We start from the raw sequence: 18,883 nt of genomic DNA on the forward strand, positions 1-18,883 counted from the left end.
CCCCGAGTCTGTTTTAAACCTTTGACAAAGTCTTACCGGATCATTCAAATCTGTGCTCGCACTGCCGCTGACACAGAGAGAGCAGTTACCATGTTTGGTGAAGAAATATCTTCACAAACTGTCTTTTCAACTACACAGTATTATTTCTGTCTTACAGTCATCACAGAAATATTGGGATAAAGTTTATAGTTCAGATATAAACAATGGCAGCGATCAAAATATAACAAATCCCCTTTTGAAATTGCTGCGCTTCAAATAACGTTCGTATCGATTGCACTGTTTCACGACTAGGTGGCGACAAGTGTCTTAACAATGTATTTGTCAATGAATGAATTTTTCATTCAAGAGAATCGTTCAAAAACGCTGATTCATCCAGTGATGAAACAAGTGTAGTAGGTTTATGAGTGAGTCGTGAATAAGTGATTTAAACAACTTTTTCATCATTGTAATATAAAAAATTGGGGTTTTAAATATAATATATATACATGTGCACGTTCGCTGAACGGAGCTAAAATGCTGTGATTCAAAGGGAAATAAATCGGTGAATAAAGAATAGTTTTGAGCGTATTCCTCAATCTATGTATCAAAGCCTCAGTATTCATAGTTTGATTGTTAGTGCGTGTTCCACTGCCGAATCAAATTTGATATTTGACTCTCCTTAGTTAAACATTAGAGAATAATGTTTGCCTGTCTGTGTCCGTTCACAGAGTGAATGCAATCTCGCGTAACACTGCGTGTTTCCGAGTGTAATTTGAATGGGAGTGTTCTAAAAGCTTGATCAAGTAAATTTTAACTGTGTACCAACAGCGAAGGGAACCTTTTGTGTTTGTGTCCAGAAAAACTGGCACGGAGATTCATATCGCTATCACTGTGTTCCCTTAACTACAACAGGAAGCTGCTAATTGAATTAAGATAAATTTAACTCTATACGAACTGAGCGTTTAAGTGCCACATCGCAAAACCAACTAAAAGCGGTGTTGTTATTTGTACAGTGTTGAAATGAGCCGACATTTCATGTTACATGTTTAACTGTACGTCCAATGCAACGATTCATGTGCTAACGTTAATCCACTAGAGTGTGTTTTGGTTGCCACAGTGACGACCGTGACACGGAAGCCTTAACATACTTCTGGAGCAACTTCGACACTAGCGTAAACAAACTCCATGGTGTTGCTAAGCTAACGAAACCGTTTTATTTACATTGAAGTCTATGCTAAATCCACTAGCCTCAAAGGTTAGCCGTTAGCATTAACATCCAGTGGTTAAATAGTGTGTGTTTGTGCAACGCTGACGTGATTTAACCCTTTAAACATCTTAACTAACACTTGTTGGTCTCTTTCTCTCACTTATTGCTCTCTTTTCTCACTATACCACTTATTTTCATTTTACTAGAAAGGGAAATATACCGACTCACAATTATTAATTGTCAAATTGAAATTTAATTGAAACATTCAATTTATTTTGAATCATTCAAAATTTCCCTCTCAGATCATTTCATATGATCCTTTATTTCTAGTATTCTCTTTTTGGGCCTAATTAATTTAGGAATGAATAAGCCTTGAACTTTGAAAGTTTAAGTAAACTTATTCTACCTAATTTATTTATTACCCATCTGAATATATGCTATTCAGACCTTTACTTATTTGATTGCGTTTTACCCCTCTTCCTGTTTTGGTTATACACTTAACCACTATTGTTTTACTTATTGATTTCCTCTATTTAATTTCATTTTTGCATATTTTGCCCATTTATTATTTTTTTTAATTTTACTTTTTCTTACCATTTCTTGACTTTGTGTATCGTAGCTTAGGAACGACACACCTGAGCCCTAAAAGGAGATATTGTTATCCCTCACTACGAGTTCAAATAAATTAGGAAGACAAATCTCTTTCACTTAAAGTTTATTTTGTTTGATTAGTTGTGCAGCAACTAAAACAACGCTCTCCTCGTAGTTGAGATAACCGCTACTGAGACTTACTGTCTCCGTCCTCTCTCTCCTTTCCTTTCCTCTTCACTTTTAACATTTGTAGGGACATGTAAGAACCATCAATCAATTCTAAGTGAATGAAATACACAATCGTGTCAAAGAAGACGAATCATCCTTATGAATTTGATTGTAATCAACCTCTCCTTTGTTCTTCCTAACCTCCCTACATTTGGAAACGCAATCCAAGTTTTAGCATCTCATCCAACATTGAGATCAATTTAATAGAGATACGTGTTGAACAACTGGCGCCTTCGCAGCCTCCCTCGTGAGCGGTCCAACTGTAAGGTGTACGGTGTCAATCCTGTCAGACTAAGAAAAGAGATATGAGAATTATTATTGTATTCTTTTGTCCAAAACAAGAAATATAATATTGTTTACCTTTATGATAACATTTATTTGGAAAAAAATTATTTTCCTAATTTGAAAAACATAAATTTTTGCTTGTCATTGAATTTGTTTTTCACCTCTTTCTCTCTTTTCCTCTTCCTCATTAGAGTTACAGTCTTCGCATCTCTAGTCTACTTAGACACCCTGAGACCAACACAATCATCACCACACTTCACTAGTGGTTCACAATCACTGATACAACACTTAGTTGTCCCGCAACACATAGGCTTTTACTCCACACAGATCTGTGTCAGTCTCTCTTCTACCTAGCGTGCCAACATGCAACAGACTGCAGACCCCATTGCCCATGGGGATGATGTGAACACTTGGTTGAGAGGCATGACAGACAGCCTCACTCCAAAGACATTTGAACTGTTATTATTTTTAATAATAATCCTAATCCTGAGAAGATTCCTGACACAAGATTTAAGCCAGAACAACAACCACGAGGAGCTAGTCAAGATCACCAGCTCCCTAAGCTATGCCTTCACAACACAGCTGAAACTGAGCGACAAGCACATCACCCACCTTAGAGAGGAGCTGACGCGTGCTCAACGTCGCATAGACAAGCTGGAAGTGAAAGTTCAAGATCAACTCAAAGCACCCAGCGAGAGGGAGCAGGAAACAACGGAACAAGTTATGAAGCTCCTAGCAGCCCTGGCAGCAGCTCAGCTCGACCAGCAACATACAACGGCTGCTCAGAAAGACCTGTTAAACAGACTCCAGTATGCCGAACAGCTACTAGAGAATGCCAAGATAGACATCAGAAACAAGAATTCTGAAATCAGTGCTTTGAAAGACCACCTTGAAAGGTACAGATCTGAAATGGACAATCTGACCCAACAACTAGATGATACCAACGATGAGCTCTACATGGTCAGAAAAGAACTCTAATATACTTATGAGCAGAAAAAAGAGCCCAGGAAAGAGAAACATCTGTTAGCCTCGTCACTGCTGAGCAGAGTAGAGTCCCACGTCCAACAACTGGCATATGATGAAAGGAGCGAAGGGCCACAACCCAAAACCTCACCTGCCTTCGCCACACAACCCTTTCCTGCCAACGAAAGAAAACCTCCCGTCCAAGACCTTGGAGCTGCACACGGGATTACCATCAAAGACCTCAACAAGCTGTCTGAAAACATCAGCAGGTTCAACCCGGACTCCACAGAGAGCCCCGACATCCAGGCTTACCTGCAAGATATCGAATTTCATCTGGAAGTGAGACCTCATGTGACTGACAGAGACTGGTTATACCTCCTTAGAGCCACATCCAGTCCCGAGGTACGAAACTTTCTAGATCGACAGCCCAGTCAAACAAAGTCAAACTACCAGCGACTTCGTGAGGTCCTGATTAAAGAGTTTACAGACCCAGAGTCTGAAAATGGACTGTTAACTGCCTTGGAAACCAAACAGGGTCGACAAGAGACTCCACAAGCTTACTACAACCGACTCCGACAAGCCTACTTTGGTGCACACAACAAGCCTGACCTTGAAGTGTGAACTTCAAAACCCTCTTCCTAAAGAATCTGCACCCTGGAGTCAGCCACAATCTAGGCGTCATGGCCTGTTCATGCTCCATGACCATCCAACAGTTGCATTACCTAACACAAAAGGCCTATAAAAAGCAGAAGATGGCCTCAAAGAAAGGTAACAGAACCTCCACACTCTTCAACTCTGTTAACAAAGACTCAAGCCTTGCACTGGACGACACCCAGTGGCATCACAAAACTAGAGTCTTCCATCAAGAGCACAGAGAACATGACACCCATGTCCACAACCGTTTTCAGCCCAACCGCTGGAAAAACCCATGGGACCAGCCAGGCTTATCAAGAAACCAAAAGGATAAGAACATCTGGAAACCTAACCAGACATCCAAAGGTAATCACCTGACTCATCCAAGAGCAACTTGTGTGGGTAAGCGACAACAAAACCCACCTCAGCACCACTCAGACATGCACTGTGCTGAGTATGCACAAGAACATGACAGCTTACCATCAGAAGACATGGAACAAGTCATGAAACAACTGAGAGAGTTCCTTCAAGACCATTTACATGCATATGACCACAAAGTTGAGTCGTGCTCGCTGTGACCAGCGACAACGGAAGGCTGGTGATCACCTGGTGCACCACATTAGAGATGACAAGCACCTGTTCAACAACGACCCGGAACAAACGGGTCTTTCACGGCCAACCGTTGATGAAAAATCTGAGGTACTAATGGACATTACCTCAGTCACTAACAAACTGTCAAATGAACTCCAACTCCAAGAACCACATTCCCTGTCTGTGCAACAGCAACCACCAGAGCACAGAAGGTCAGAAAGTCTGTTACAGCCAGAAGGCACCACAAGAAGAATGCGACATAGGAGACAAAGTTTTGCAACCCAGCTTCACACAGCCATGCCAAACTGCCTCCGACTGTCGGCTAAAGAACTTCCTGCCTTGCTGGACTGACCCCCATTAGACCATGGACATGCCCTCATCCAAGCCAAGGATGCAGAGAGCCAGTCTTCAGAAAAAGGGGGAACCAACACAGACTTGAACAGATCTGACCACACGTGCACTACACCATTAACACACACAACATTATCTACACCCAGAGGTAACCACATCTACTTCATTAACTACTACATTCAACAAACATATTCTTCCCACAGGTAGAATATGCAACTTTTAGCGTAACAAAGTTACAAATACCCACCATGAAGAAATGTGCAGCCATCCTCACAATAGGTAGAACACCTGACACGAAGTTAAGGTACATGACACACTAGCTGCACATGACATCCTAGCTCAATAGTAGTTGGAAGCCATGCTAGGAAAACCCACAGCAGCTTTGTTTTGTTTTGTTCTTCTTTTACCTATCCTTCTCCTTCCACTCTTTCCTGAGTAGGTGAAACACCTAGACACCCTGCAAGGGTCGAAGGTTTGATATTAGGATTGACTCCCAACACCTAATATCCGCCAGCCACTCTAAACTGTATGGAAGCCAGAGAGCTCCATGCATGATAGGTCAAGTCATTTAATTGAAAATGATGTTACAAAAAAAAAAAACTAATGGTAAACGTTTAAATAAAGACAACCTAGAAGAACCATTCACGAGTTTGCATTTACTTATAATTAAATAAAGGTTATGCGTATTTGGCGTGCTGTCCGGGGGGAGAGCTCCTAGCCCGGCAAGACTCCCGAGTCCGGGGCAACCCCCCCCGTCCGGGGAGAGGGGTCTGAACTCGGAGTTCGGCTTAGCCCAAGTGCTCCCCTGAGTTTTTCTACCTGAGCTGGGGTAGAAACTTGGCTGTAGGTGCGAGATCGGGGTGGCAGAGGGATTCTGAAAGTCGAGAGATAACGAAGGTAGGTAGGTAGGATGTATTTGATTATTTATAGGCGTTTTCTCGAGCTGATTGGTAAACAGTGTAATTGCTGATGATGATGAACTGGCCGTGTTAATTATCCGTGCACACTCCTCCCGAAATTCGTTTGTGAAACGTCACTTCACGAGTTCGCATTTACTTATAATTAAATAAAGGTTATGCGTATTTGGCATGCTGTCCAGGGGGAGAGCTCCGAGCCCGGCAAGACTCCCGAGCCTGGGGCACCAACCCCCCCCACCCCCCCCCCCCCCCCCCCGTCCGGGGAGAGGGGTCTGAGCTCGGAGTTCGGCTTAGCCCAAGTGCTCCCCAAAAAGCAATTAGGACGGGACAGCAGCCAGATACGCAAATTAACATCCCCCCCAAAAAGCTGTGCTTAAATGTTATATGGGTGCTGGGCGTCCTTTGGTGTATAAATGTTACGGCAGTGTCTATTTGACTTCTGTGGAAGCGTCCACTTGAAAGAGAGAGATGGGAACTCCCGCTGGAGATGCGATTATTGCGGCAGTTGGGAAGATCGAAAAGGCTCCTGCGGGAGCATACACTGCTGCGGCAGTGAGGATAATATGAAAAAGGCTCTTGGGGGAGCTGGCACTGCTGCGGCGGTGAGGAAATATGGAAAGGCTCCTGCTGAAGCTGACACTGCTGTGGCATTGGAGAATACGGAAAGGCTCCTGCGGGAGCTGATACTGCTGCGGCAGTGTAGAAATGCGAAAAGGCTCCTGCGGGAGCATACACTGCTGCGGCATTGGGGGATACGGAAAAGCTCCTGCGGGAGCAGACACTGCTGCGGCAGTAAGGGAATATGGAAAGGCTCCTGCGGGAGCTGGCACTGCTGCGGCAGTGGAAAAATGCAAAAAAGGCTCCTGCGGGAGCATACACTGCTGCGGCAGTGAGAAAATATGGAGAGGCTCCTGCGGGAGCATACACTGCTGCGGCATTGGGGGATACAAAAAAGCTCCTGCGGGAGCAGACACTGCTGTGGCAGTAAGGGAATATGGAAAGGCTCCTGCAGGAGCATACACTGCTGCGGCAGTGAGAAAATATGGAGAGGCTCCTGCGGGAGCATACACTGCTGCGGCAGTGAGGATAATATGGAAAAGGCTCCTGCGAGAGCATACATTGCTGTGGTAGTGAGGGAATGCGGAAAGGCTCCTGTGGGAGCGGGTTGCCGTTGGAATGAGAAATGGAGATGGCTAGGGAAAAACGGGTGACTGATGAGGGTTTGGTGGGCTTTCTTGAGATTTAAGCGGTCTGATCGGATGTAGCTCTTAAAAACTTCTGATGACCAGCGACCGAGTGTTTGGATCTGATGTTGGGAAAGGCCATTTTGAGCCACTGTGATGGCTGCACCTATTCCGAGGGAATGGCTGGAGAAATCATCAGCTGAGATAGCAGAAAGACATAAGACAGACTTTAGGCGTTTTTAGAACCAAAAAACGGGAGACAGGGCGGCTGGAGTCATCTGTGAAAAGAGGGTCGGAAAGGGATTTACATTGGGATTTCCTGAGCTGAAGGAAGGCTAGGAGAGTTTGGTATTGGAGAATAGGTGAATGGAGGTTAAAAATATAAATAAAGTGGCCCTTCATTGTCTGGTCTGTCTTACTTTGCTTTATATAAAATGACATGGCTTCATCGTCCAGGACTGCTGGATCAGAAATGGTGGGGTGGATGTTCGGTTTAAAGCTGGAAGTGGTAGTGAGCTCTTAGCGTGTGAGAAAGCCGAAGAAGGCTAGGATAAACATGGCATCTAGCGTACGAGCGGTGTGGACGGAATGGTAACCTTTGCGGAGTGTGGAAATGCATTTAGTCAGGATTTCAAAGGTTATGGGCTGCCTGGGCGCGTGGGGTGGGCTCTTTGTTTGATGAGAAGGGAGGTCTGTGAATTGGCTATTAGGGGTAAGGATGAACCGAATATGAGTTGTTAGCATTGAGGTGTGAAATAAATGAAGTGATAGAGAGCGGGGAAGAATCGGGGAACGGCAGATTATAGATTATAGGATTATAGGGCAGAGGATGGTTCAGAGGAATATTAGTTCTGAATAAGGAGGTACTGGGGTTGGGAGTGGTTCCGCCTGCAGTGCCAACAGCCTGAATTTCTGAAAGGCAAAACTTGCCTAAGGAATGTGTTTTGAGGTTATGATGAACTGATCGTTAGCGGAGATCCAGATTAAACGTCTTTGAAAGGGCATTAAGGTGGGTGAATGAGAACGGCCATTATTAATTCAGTGTACAGTAGCCTCGTTATCGCAGTGAATAACGATGCTGGACCATTCTTTTCCCCACAGAAAGGCTGCCAGGACAAGATGATATAGCTCGAAAAGGGGTGAGGATATTAATGGCTGGGGAAAATCTAACGGCTGGGAGGGCCATGTAGAAGCGGACCAGTGATTTTGGTGAAATCCTCCGAAACCGATGGAGGGGGCAGCGGCTTTTGATTATTGGTGATTCCATAGGCTCTCTCTCGCGCACCTACGCAGTTTAAAACATCCAATAGTTATGATTGTCAAGAACAAAGGGTTTAGCTCCACCCATGCATGATAATATCGTGCATTGTCGATCTTTCAGGCTGAGGATATGACGATTTGAAAATGACCATATTGCCCAACTCTAGCGGGGGCGAGAACTGCTGCGGCACTGAGGAAATATGGAAAAAAGGATCCTGCGGGAGCGGGCACTGCTGCGGCAGCGGGGAAATACAGATGGACGCTCCTGCTGGAGCAGACACTGCTGTGGCAGTGGAGAAAAACAGATAGAGGCTCCTGCAGGAGCAGGCACTGCTGGGATGCTGGAGTGAGGATGGGCTATTATGAATGGATAAGGGGATGTTTAAAGAGGGTTAGTTATGGTGGGTCACGAGTTTGAGTGAACAGGGATGGGCTGGTGTTAAGGGGGTTGGCTGATGAGGGTTCTGTGATCTTCTTTTATATGGAGACATTAGGGTATGGCGGAACAGAGAAGTAATGAGGAGCATGAGAGGAGGAGGAAGATAGCTATTGGAGCCGCCTGTGGAGATGTGCTTACGCTTGGGACGGTTCTGGTAGTGGAATAAAGAGAGGGTAAATGACAGGCATTGGGGCCTGCGCCATTAGCGGAGGAATGCTCACACTTGGGACAGCTCTGGGAGTGGAAGAGAGAGGGGAAAGGAGGGGAATGGCGGACAACGGGGCCTGAGCCAAGGGTGTTCGGAGGGATGGGTAGGGCGGAACATAGAGAAGGAAGGGGGAGCAAGAGAGGAGGAGGAAAGATAGCTGCTGGAGCCGCCTGCGGAGACGTGCTCACGCTTGGGACGGCTTTGGAAGTGGATGAAAAGAGGGGGAAATTGGAGGTGAACGGCGGGTATAGGGGACTGCGCCAATATGAGAGGCAATGTCACACTGGGGTTAGACTGTGGGTCTGCAGGCCATTAGTAGGGGAGAGGGTTGTCGGAAAAGGGGTTGTGGATGGGTCTGCACCGCTATCGGAGGCATGCTCGCGTTAGCGTCTGTTACGGGGGCTGGAGGCCACTGGAAAGGAAAAAGGAGGTAAGTAGCAGCAGGAAGAAAGTAAGGGGTCTGGGTTGCAAGTGGAAGCAGCTTCGCACTTGCTTCACGTGATGTTGGTCACAGGAAGGGAATCCTGAAGAACCTATGTGCAACCTGCACTACTACCGGAGGCAGCCTCACGCTAGTGTTTACTACGGGAGCTGGAGGCCGCTGAACAGAAAATGGTTTATTAATAGCATGAGGGAGCGGAAGAGTTGTGGGCATTTTTACAAATGGAGGCAGCCTCACGTTTGCTTCAGCTGCTGTAGCTGTAGGCCATGCGAAGGGGTTGGGGTGTGTGATGTCTTGAACCTGAGTAGCCTGCACTGCTAGCAGAGGCAGCCTTATGCTAATGTCTGCTACTTGAGCTGGAGGACACTAAAAAAGAATAAAGGGGGGATTAGAAGTAACAGGATGCAAATACTGGGATGTGCAGGCCAGTGTTGCAAGTAAAAGCAGCTTATGCTTGCTTCGGCTGCTGTAGATGTTGGCTGTGGGAAAGTAGAGGGGTTAGTAACATTAGACAATTCCTCGAGCCTTGTCCACATTAATATGTTCCTGTTGAAAAACATCTTTTCCTCTCGTTTTGGCCTTCCAGCCTTTGAACGCTCTCCAGAGTGGATACATTTGAAGATGCTGTTTTCACGTTGTAGTATGGACTGTAGAAACAGAGGCTTTGAAAACAAAGCATGTTTAGTCTTGTAACACATTCTACCAATAGACATGTTTATAGCAGTTAACTTGCAGTTATGTGCTATTCACTTTCACATGGTTTCTAAAAATTATTTTGCATGCTTTTCATATTACAGTCCTAAAAGACAACAGAAAATTTACTCACGATTGCTGTCCTGCGGAAAACACGAGGGCAATTGCGTTTTAGGTCAATTCTGAGTGATCGTGCCAGTAAATGGTGAAATATTTCCATAAATAAATTGATCCTGCCAGAAAATTTAATGAAACTTATGTCTGTATCATCTGAGTGAGGTTTGGACATGCACGGTAAGGCAGGTGTAACGTTAATGGGTTCAGACATTTCGGTGTGGATAACAACTCAGAAAAAATGCCTTGTTGGCTTCATGGATTAAAAATGGCATCGACATCAGACAGAATTACGTCATAACATCGTTTAACAAACTTTAGCAGCGAAACCTGCATTTTAGCAGCTTCACCTGAAAATATTAATTTGCAACACACGGTCTGCGCTACTAGTGGAGGCAGCCTCGAACTGCGTTGCGGCCGGAAAGGCCGCGGTGAAGGGCTGAGCCGCGGCAGGAAGTGAGTGAGGCTTTGCTTCGGTGAGATCTAGGACGCGGCCCCATTACTTCTCTGGTGGTGTCGAGCGAGGCGAGCTCGGGGCTTTGCACGGTCTGTTGGCCACAGCGTGTGTCTGTTTGAGAAGAGCAGGTGTCGCGATAACGCTTGATGCTCGGCGGCTATGTTAGGCGGGATAGGAGTGATCATGGGGCCGGCGAATTGCAGCAGATCTGAAAAAATCCCCGGTCTAACGTTAGATCTCTTCGTTGGATGGAAAATTGGGTCTGTGATGAGATGGCAAACTGCGCGAACCGAATTCTGAAAGTCGAGAGATAACGAAGGTAGGATGTACTTGATTATTTATAGGCGTTTTCTCGAGCTGATTGGTAAACAGTGTAATTGCTGAGGATGATGAACTGGCCGTGTTAATTATCCGTGCACACTCCTCCCGAAATTCGTTTGTGAAACGTCACAACAAAGTTAACCACAAATTTGATTGACAAATCAAAAAACAACGATTTCCAAAACTAAACTATCCTCAATGTGCTAAACTATATTGACTAATTGAACTTAACCACGTGTACCTAAATAACCGGATGCCTGCACCAGTACATTAACTGTCATGGAGGTGTTGTCTTGTTGTTTGCTGTGTTTGTCTGCTTCTTCTGCCTTTGTTTCTCCAGCGATCGACGATGTCTTTAGCTAAACACGTCGCCGATCGAAAGGGGGATATATGGGGATATGACTCGAACCAGACAAATTAAAGAGTCGATCAGGGCTGTGGTTGAAACACGAGCCGAATTCCTCAGTAAGGCAACAGGAAGTCATAAAACATTCTGTGCCACAAGTCCCAAGCAAGATAACCAACCAACTCTTCCACAGAACAGCTTTCAACATTAACACCACTAGAACAATTATTGACAAGAGATTGTCAAATTTGGCGCAATTAATTGAGATGCAACGCCGGACATCACATGTAAACCCATGAGAGTTATACACAATATCCTTAAACACTTCCCCCACCTAGCAGAACCAGACTGAAATTCCTAAGGGGGTGGGGGGATTGTGGCATTGAACCTCTGGTCTCCACAGAAATCTTTGTCGAAAGATAATGACACAGAAACTGTCTTTTCTACATATATATGGACCAAGATGAACTCAAAAAGACTTATAAATGAATATCAGTCCATCGCTTCACTCCATATTCATTTATGTGTAACCCACACATTTGACTATCATGTTTATAATCCCTTATTGTGTATGTCTTTTAATAACTATTGGATAGCTTAAGGATAGATATTCATGTTTCATATGTATGTGCTTGAATCTGCTTGCTTGAAACAGTCATGACCATCAGTTATTCGTCAAATGTATCATATTCTTGTTATATGTCCAAAATTAGACCCTGCAAGAGCGGGAAAATTCGGACCACATGCTTGAAAAGATAACATATGATTTATGAGACCCCCGAGCCAAGACAATATCTGATTGGTCAAGACAACATTTGAGGTGTGGCCAACAGGCCAGTTTAAATACTTAGGACACCATAAAATCTTTGCTTTTAGCTTCTAGCTTTGCTCTGCTATTAGTCATGTATGCTTTTAGTTGTTAGCTTTGCTTCGGCTACTAGTCATGCCTGCTTTTAGTTGTTAGCTATGCTTCTGCTATTAGCCATGTCTGCTTTTAGTTTTAGCTCTGCTTTTGCTATCAGTCATGCCTGCTTTTAGCTTTTAGCTTTGCTTCTTAGCTTTAGCTTTTAGCCATGCTGTTAGTCATCACTGTTCTTTGAGTGCGGTTCCAGCGTGCTTCGGCCTGCACGCCTGCTGCTACTTAGCCACGATGAGAAGAAACACCACCTAGTCTCGTCAAACTTTACTTCTTTTCTTTTCCGTTTGAGAGTTTCGTGTTCTGAGTTAAGTTTTGTAACACCGTGTCTGTCTGACCTCGAGTGCCCGTTCAACTTCAACCAGCCACACAACTCCATCTTCAGCCAACGCCCAACCACGGGCTTCCCAAGATGCCACTTCAACGACTACTGAACTTCCAGCCAATCAGCGACATCAGGAAAATCCCCTTTCAATGACAACAAAGGGGACTCCCTTTACACAGGAGACGCAAGTACTTACCTCCAGACTCTGATTTGTACTGGTGTATCTAATATAATTTTAACCTCATTGAGGAACTCCATGCGAGGGTTAATTAAGTGATTGATGGTTGTTCATGTCTATGCAATTTAACGTATTGCTGTAAACTTGGGATTCCACATTTCCATTCTCTTAAACTCATCTTTCCCTAACTTTCGATCTTCCTGCAACTTGTGTGAATGTGTGAGTGCGTGCGTTCGTGTGTTAGATTAGTTTATATGTCTTAGATTTATCTAATAAAGCCTTATTCATATTGAAAAGAGAAGTATCTTGTGTTTTGTGCTTAAAACTTAATGTCTTAAACTGCCGATCTTGTTACTGTGCTAATTGATAGTGTTTTCACTATACTTTGGATATTAATATCCAGCACAGATTTGATGTTAAATGGCTCGTTCAGTGAATTGCAGGGCGTCTCAGTGATCAGCCGTGAAACAGTGATTCTGTTCAAATTCCCTTTAAAATCTTAAATTATTCCCTTTAAGCTAAATTGACCTGTTTCCCTTACAAATGCAATGTGTACTCATGAAATACGTAAGGAAAAAAAGATTCATATCTTGATTTATCTGTCCGATGTTTGTGTGGTCATTGTGAAATTGCTTCATTGTGCAAGAATGAGAACAATCAGCACTTCAGTAGACCACTCCACTTCACTTATTGGTGCCTGATGGCAACTACTTCTGTCTTTGGGGGTGATGTGAAACTACTAACATGGAGAGAGATTGTGAGGCACATTGTGAAGGGCTATTATTACAGATAGAGAAAAAGAGTGATGGGAGAGGGAGAACCAAAAAGATGCAGAGACAGAGGGGAATATAAATTTCATGACCTTCCCAGAATTCTTTCCATGACTGGCTTCATATTGCTTATCATTTAATTTATAAGAAACTCTTGCTAATTTACAGTATACTCTGTGGTAAAATTAAACAGTAAGTAGAGGCCTTTCTATATTGTTAATACACTCAAAGTTAAAGGCAGCTGTTGAAAAGTATTTAAATTGTTTTAGGATGCTGTCTAAGGGAGCTGCTGAGTGCTTATGTATACTGTATATAGGGAGGCAGCTCAGTAGTTTTTAAACACATTTTCTGGTACATGTTTTGTACGTTCCTACTCTCACCTATGGTCATGAGCTGTGGGTCATGACCGAAAGGACAAGATCCCGGATACAGGCGGCCGAATGAGCTTTCTCTGTAGAGTGGCTGGGCGCTCCCTTAGAGATAGGATGAGAAGCTTGGTCACTCGGGAGGAGCTCAGAGTAGAGCCGTTGCTCCTCCACATCGAGAGGAGCCAGCTGAGGTGGCTCGGGCATCTATTTTGGATGCCTCCTGGATGCCTTCCCAGGGAGGTGTTCCAGGCATGTCCCACCGGGAGGAGGCCCCGGTGAAGACCTAGGATACGCTGGAGGGACTATGTCTTCCGGCTAGCCTGGGAACGCCTCGGGGTTCCCCTGGAAGAGCTGGAGGAAGTGGCTAGGGAGAGGGAAGTCTGGGCGTCTCTGCTTAGACTGTTTCCCCCGCGACCCAGCCCCGGATAAGTGGAAGATGATGGATGGATGGATGTTTTTGTACATGTTAGACAAGGCTATGCTGTGACCTGGCTTTTACCCCTGTTAAATGTTGCACTAAACTTCCTGTTACGCACAATAGGCTGGTACATTTGACACTCTCCTCAAGAGACCGATCTCTTTCCCTGTGCAGGAAGGGAGTGTGGAGGGACTCATGCGTGCCCCAGCATGAGGACACCAAACCCCCATTTATTTTGGACACTCCTTCCACTTGGACACTTTATTCCCTGCTTTGGGTATTTGATGTCTTATTTCTGTTAAATAAAAGCCTTCCCGAGGCCTGACACCACACCCACTGTGTCTGTTGTTTGCTTTTCCTGCCACACATCATAAAATGTAAAGTGCTGCTTGAAGGTTTGTGAAACCTTTAGAATTTTCTATATTTTCTATCCCTCAGTCAGACGATGGCCACCTTGGTGGTCCAGCAGTGACATCTCTAGCACAACCTTGCTGAGATGAGGGTTGCTGACAAGGCTTGCATGCTTGACACCCCTATCTCACAGGCTGGCCTTTTCAGTGGAGGGGACTTTGCCCAGCAGTTTATCATCAGTCCAGAAGGAGACCAAGGCCATCAAGCACATCTTGCCATACTGCTGGCACCGAGCAATCATTGGCTGTCCTCCAGTCTGCTCATCATCGAAGGCATCTACTTCTTCCCTGGTGCAGTCTTCCATGACACCTCAACTGCCACAACTTCAAACCATTCCCAGGAAGGCAATGCAGCCCATGGCCCTGGCAGCCAAGCAGACAGTGAAGTTGCCCTGACTTTCACCAAGGTTGTAGAGGTTGCCCTTGCCCCGTTGGGCATTATCTCGACAACTGGCTCATTATAGCTCACTCTCAAGATGATTTGTGTGAACACAGGGACCTGATGCTCCAGAACCCCAACCAGTTGGGGCTTCAGGTCAGCTGTGAGAAGAACAAGCTCTCCCTTCTGCAGAGCATCTCTTTTCTCAGTATGGAGTTTAACTCTTTCAACATTACAGTGTGGCTCACAAATGGGCATGCCCAGTTGGTGCTGAATTGCCTGAACTCGTTCAGGGTGAAAACAATGGTTCCACTGAAACAATTAGAGAGGCTCTTGGGACATATGGCATCCGTGGCTGCAGTAACACAGCTCGAATTGCTGCATATGAGACCACTTCAGCACTGGCTACATGGCCGATTCCTGAGATGGGCATGGCGCATTACCATCATGCCGAGTTGTTGTCAGACTTTCAGCCCCTGGCGGACCTTGCTTTTCAAAACCAGGAGTGCGGGAGTGCCTATAGAACAAATATCTAGGCATTTTGTGGTTGATGCCTCCAAGATGGGCTGGGCTGCTGTGTCCATCAGGCATGCAGCCTCGGGCTCCCGGACAGGACCTTGACTCCAGTGGCATATAAATTGCTTCAAGTTGCTCTAGTACTGCTGACCCTGCACTGGTTTCAACCATTGCTTCAGGGCAAGCATGTCTCAACTCACGTGCTATGTCCTCTTATGGAATCAGACCCAGTTCAGACCCAGTCACTGCATGTCATTTATATGCTCTCACAACAGCTGACTTTCTCTGCAGAATAAAAACTCCACCCCCAGGTTGTCCAGCTGATAAGGAATGAGTCCTCCCATCGCCAGCTCTTTTACTCCCTGACTGCGGGGACCCTTACCATGGACGCACTGGCACACAGCTGGCCTGGGGGCCTGCGGAAATATGCATTTCCGCAAATAAGCTTCCTTGAACAGACCATGGAGGAAGAGGAGCAGGTCTTAATGATTGCACCCTATTGGCCCGCCCAGACCTGGTTTTTGGATCTGGTGCTACTCACGCCTGCACCTCCCTTTAAGATGCAGTGGACTACAGGTCTCTTCTTTCTCTTAAAACAGTGCTCCTTACTGCGCTCACTTTCATCAAGAGGGTGGGGAACCTCCATGCATTTTCGGTCAGTGAAATGTCCTTTGAATTAATACAGGCTGACTCTTATGTTTTCCTGAGACACAAGACTGGAGATGAGCCCAAATTTCCCACCATTCCTTTCCGGGACCAGTTGGTGAACCTGCAAGCACTGCCCTTGGAGGAGATACAGATAAAGGCCCTGTACATTTATGTGGACCGCACTCTGAGCTTTAGAAGTTCTGACCAGCTCTTTGTCTGATTCAAAGGTCAATAGACAGGGAAGGCTGTCTCCAAACAGAGAATGACCCACTGGCTAGTGGATGCCCTGGCGTACCAAACACAAGGTGAGCCATGCCCCCTAGGAGTGAGGGATCACTCCACTCGGAGTATGGCCTCCTCCTGGGCGCTGGCGCACAGCGCCTCTCTAGCAAACATCTATTGAGCTGTGGGCTGGGTGACAAGAAAGACTGGCCTCTGTGTATCGCTTGCAGCACCATTCCCCTTAAACAGGGGGTTTGATGCCATCTCACTTCTTCAGGCATTTTTCTCATCTGACAAACTCTGGATTGAGCATCCTCCAAGCACCCTCCGGCTGTCAGGCTGGGCAGAGGACCCTGACAACAGGTTCTGTACTTGCACTGTATAACCTTTCAGTCAGCGTCTGTACTGATCTCAATGCCCCAAATATACCATTACTGCATCTAGTCTCTGCTTTGGTAGTAGTTCCTGCAGTCCAGAAACACAGCAAAATAAGAAGAAAATATAGACACAGGGTAATGTCTCTGTAGACACACACTAACACACACTTCTAGTGTATCATAAATTATGATGGAGAGGGATTATATGAGTCTATACTTTATTTATTTTGGAAAATTCTGCATAGTGCACCTTTAAATAAATCACTCTTGCAGTAAAAATGTTTTAGTCTGACACTGTTCTAGTCACAACCTTGCACTTGTGTAAATGTGTATTTCTATATTGTATAGTTTGTTTTCCCAATGTCCAGTTACCTAGGATATTTTCAATGATGTGATACGACTAACTGTGAAATGTCTTTCTAACACATAATTTCAGCACTCCAGTCAACATAGCCAACTGGAGTTCATAACCTACCAATACAGACAAAATAATTATTCAGCCTTTGAGTAAGAAAACAAAGGGCAGAGATGTATGATCTTTCTGTCTTAACAGACATGGCATGAAGAGCAATGAGATTTGCATACAGAATGTTGTTTCTGTAGCATATGTACTCATTTTTGTATCATAATCTGTCTGTTATCAGTGTGACATGTCTATAATGATGGACACAAATCCAAATATGTTGGTTGCAGTTGAATAGACACATTGTGTAATTTGGTCATCAGCAAGAAGGGTCTAAATAATCCTTTGGCAAGAGAACTCAGTAATAATTTTTGGCATGAACAATTTACACTATTTATTTATTTATTTTTATGACTCAATTTTCTTACTGTCACAGTGTTAGGGTGTTGTGGGAGTGTTACAATGCTAGCATTTTGCTAATATGTTTTCAGTGTTTGTTGGCAGTTTCTATGCAGTTACTAGGGTGTTCGGAGTGGTTCCCAGGACATTGTGGTTGCTAAAATACTCTAAGTGGCTGTTAGCATGTTGCAGTGCAGTTTCTAAGATAATCTGAGTAGTTGTTAATACCTTTCTATATAGTTGCTCATGTGTTCAAGGCAGTTGTTAGCATCTTGCTATGCAATTATTAAGGTATTCTGAGTAGTTGTTAGCGTATGGCTATCCAGTTAGTTGTTCTAAGTGGTTATTTGCATCTTGCTATACAGTTGCTAAGGTGTTTTAAGTGATAATTTGCATCTTGCTATGCAGTTGTTAGGTGTTCTAAGTAGTTGTTAACATCTTGCTATGCAGTTACTGCAATGTTCTGAGTAGTTCTGACCTTCATACCCTTCTAGGGTATGCATTCAGTGTGCAACATGAATGTAATAATAGTATTCACATAAACTGTACACAACCAGACATATACTGCTTGTACATGTGCCTTCAGTTTTTTTCTACTAAAAGAAAACCTGTTGAAAAAAACTGCATGTCATGGTTAGGTATGTTTTGAAGTATGAACAGGTTTTCTTTTAATGCAAAAACATTAAGGGCACATGTACAAGCTGAAAACATAAACATACCTAACTATCATATGTGTTTTTGTTCAACTTGATGTGGAAACACTGACTCAGACTGTTGTTTCACAGTTAACAAAGAAACAAAGGAGATAGAACAACAATAAACTCATTTTGACCACAACATCTTTTATTGGCCTTTTATTGTGCCCAGCCTAAGGCACAAATGTGCAATAATCATGCTGTCTTATCAGGATCTTGATATGCCACACCTGTGAGGTGGATGAATTATCTCGGCAAAGGAGAAGTGCTCACTAACACAGATTTAAACAGATTTGTGAACAATATTTGAGGGAAATAGGCCTTTTGTGTAGAAAGAAAAAGTCTTAGATCTTTGAGTGCAGCTCATGAAAAATGTGTTGCGTTCATAATTTTGTTCAGTGTATTTTAATTGCTCATAACTTAGAAAAATAGCAAAGACACCAGACAACAATGAAACTTTCTAGTGTGAATAGTCACCTGTGTTAGTGCTTGCTATAAATGAAGTACTGCTTAGGGTTCCTGTGTAGGCACAAAACAAAAGTGTTTGCATCAGAAGTTAACTTTACTTACAGTAGTTTTGATGATTTTTAACCATTGTATCATCAACAAGGTGAAAACTGCTGGTCCGATTGTTTAGAAAAGTAATCGTA

General features: G+C 44.3%; 1 protein-coding gene across 3 annotated transcripts in view; it reads left to right on the top strand.

Moving 5' to 3' along the window:
- Positions 1–18,883, top strand: part of LOC132099088 (GRAM domain-containing protein 4-like) — a 129,538-nt gene that overhangs the window by 92,173 nt on the left and 18,482 nt on the right. The window lies entirely within an intron of this gene.

The sequence above is a fragment of the Carassius carassius genome, chromosome 22 (assembly GCF_963082965.1).
Source record: "Carassius carassius chromosome 22, fCarCar2.1, whole genome shotgun sequence".
Taxonomy (NCBI): Eukaryota; Metazoa; Chordata; class Actinopteri; order Cypriniformes; family Cyprinidae; genus Carassius; species Carassius carassius.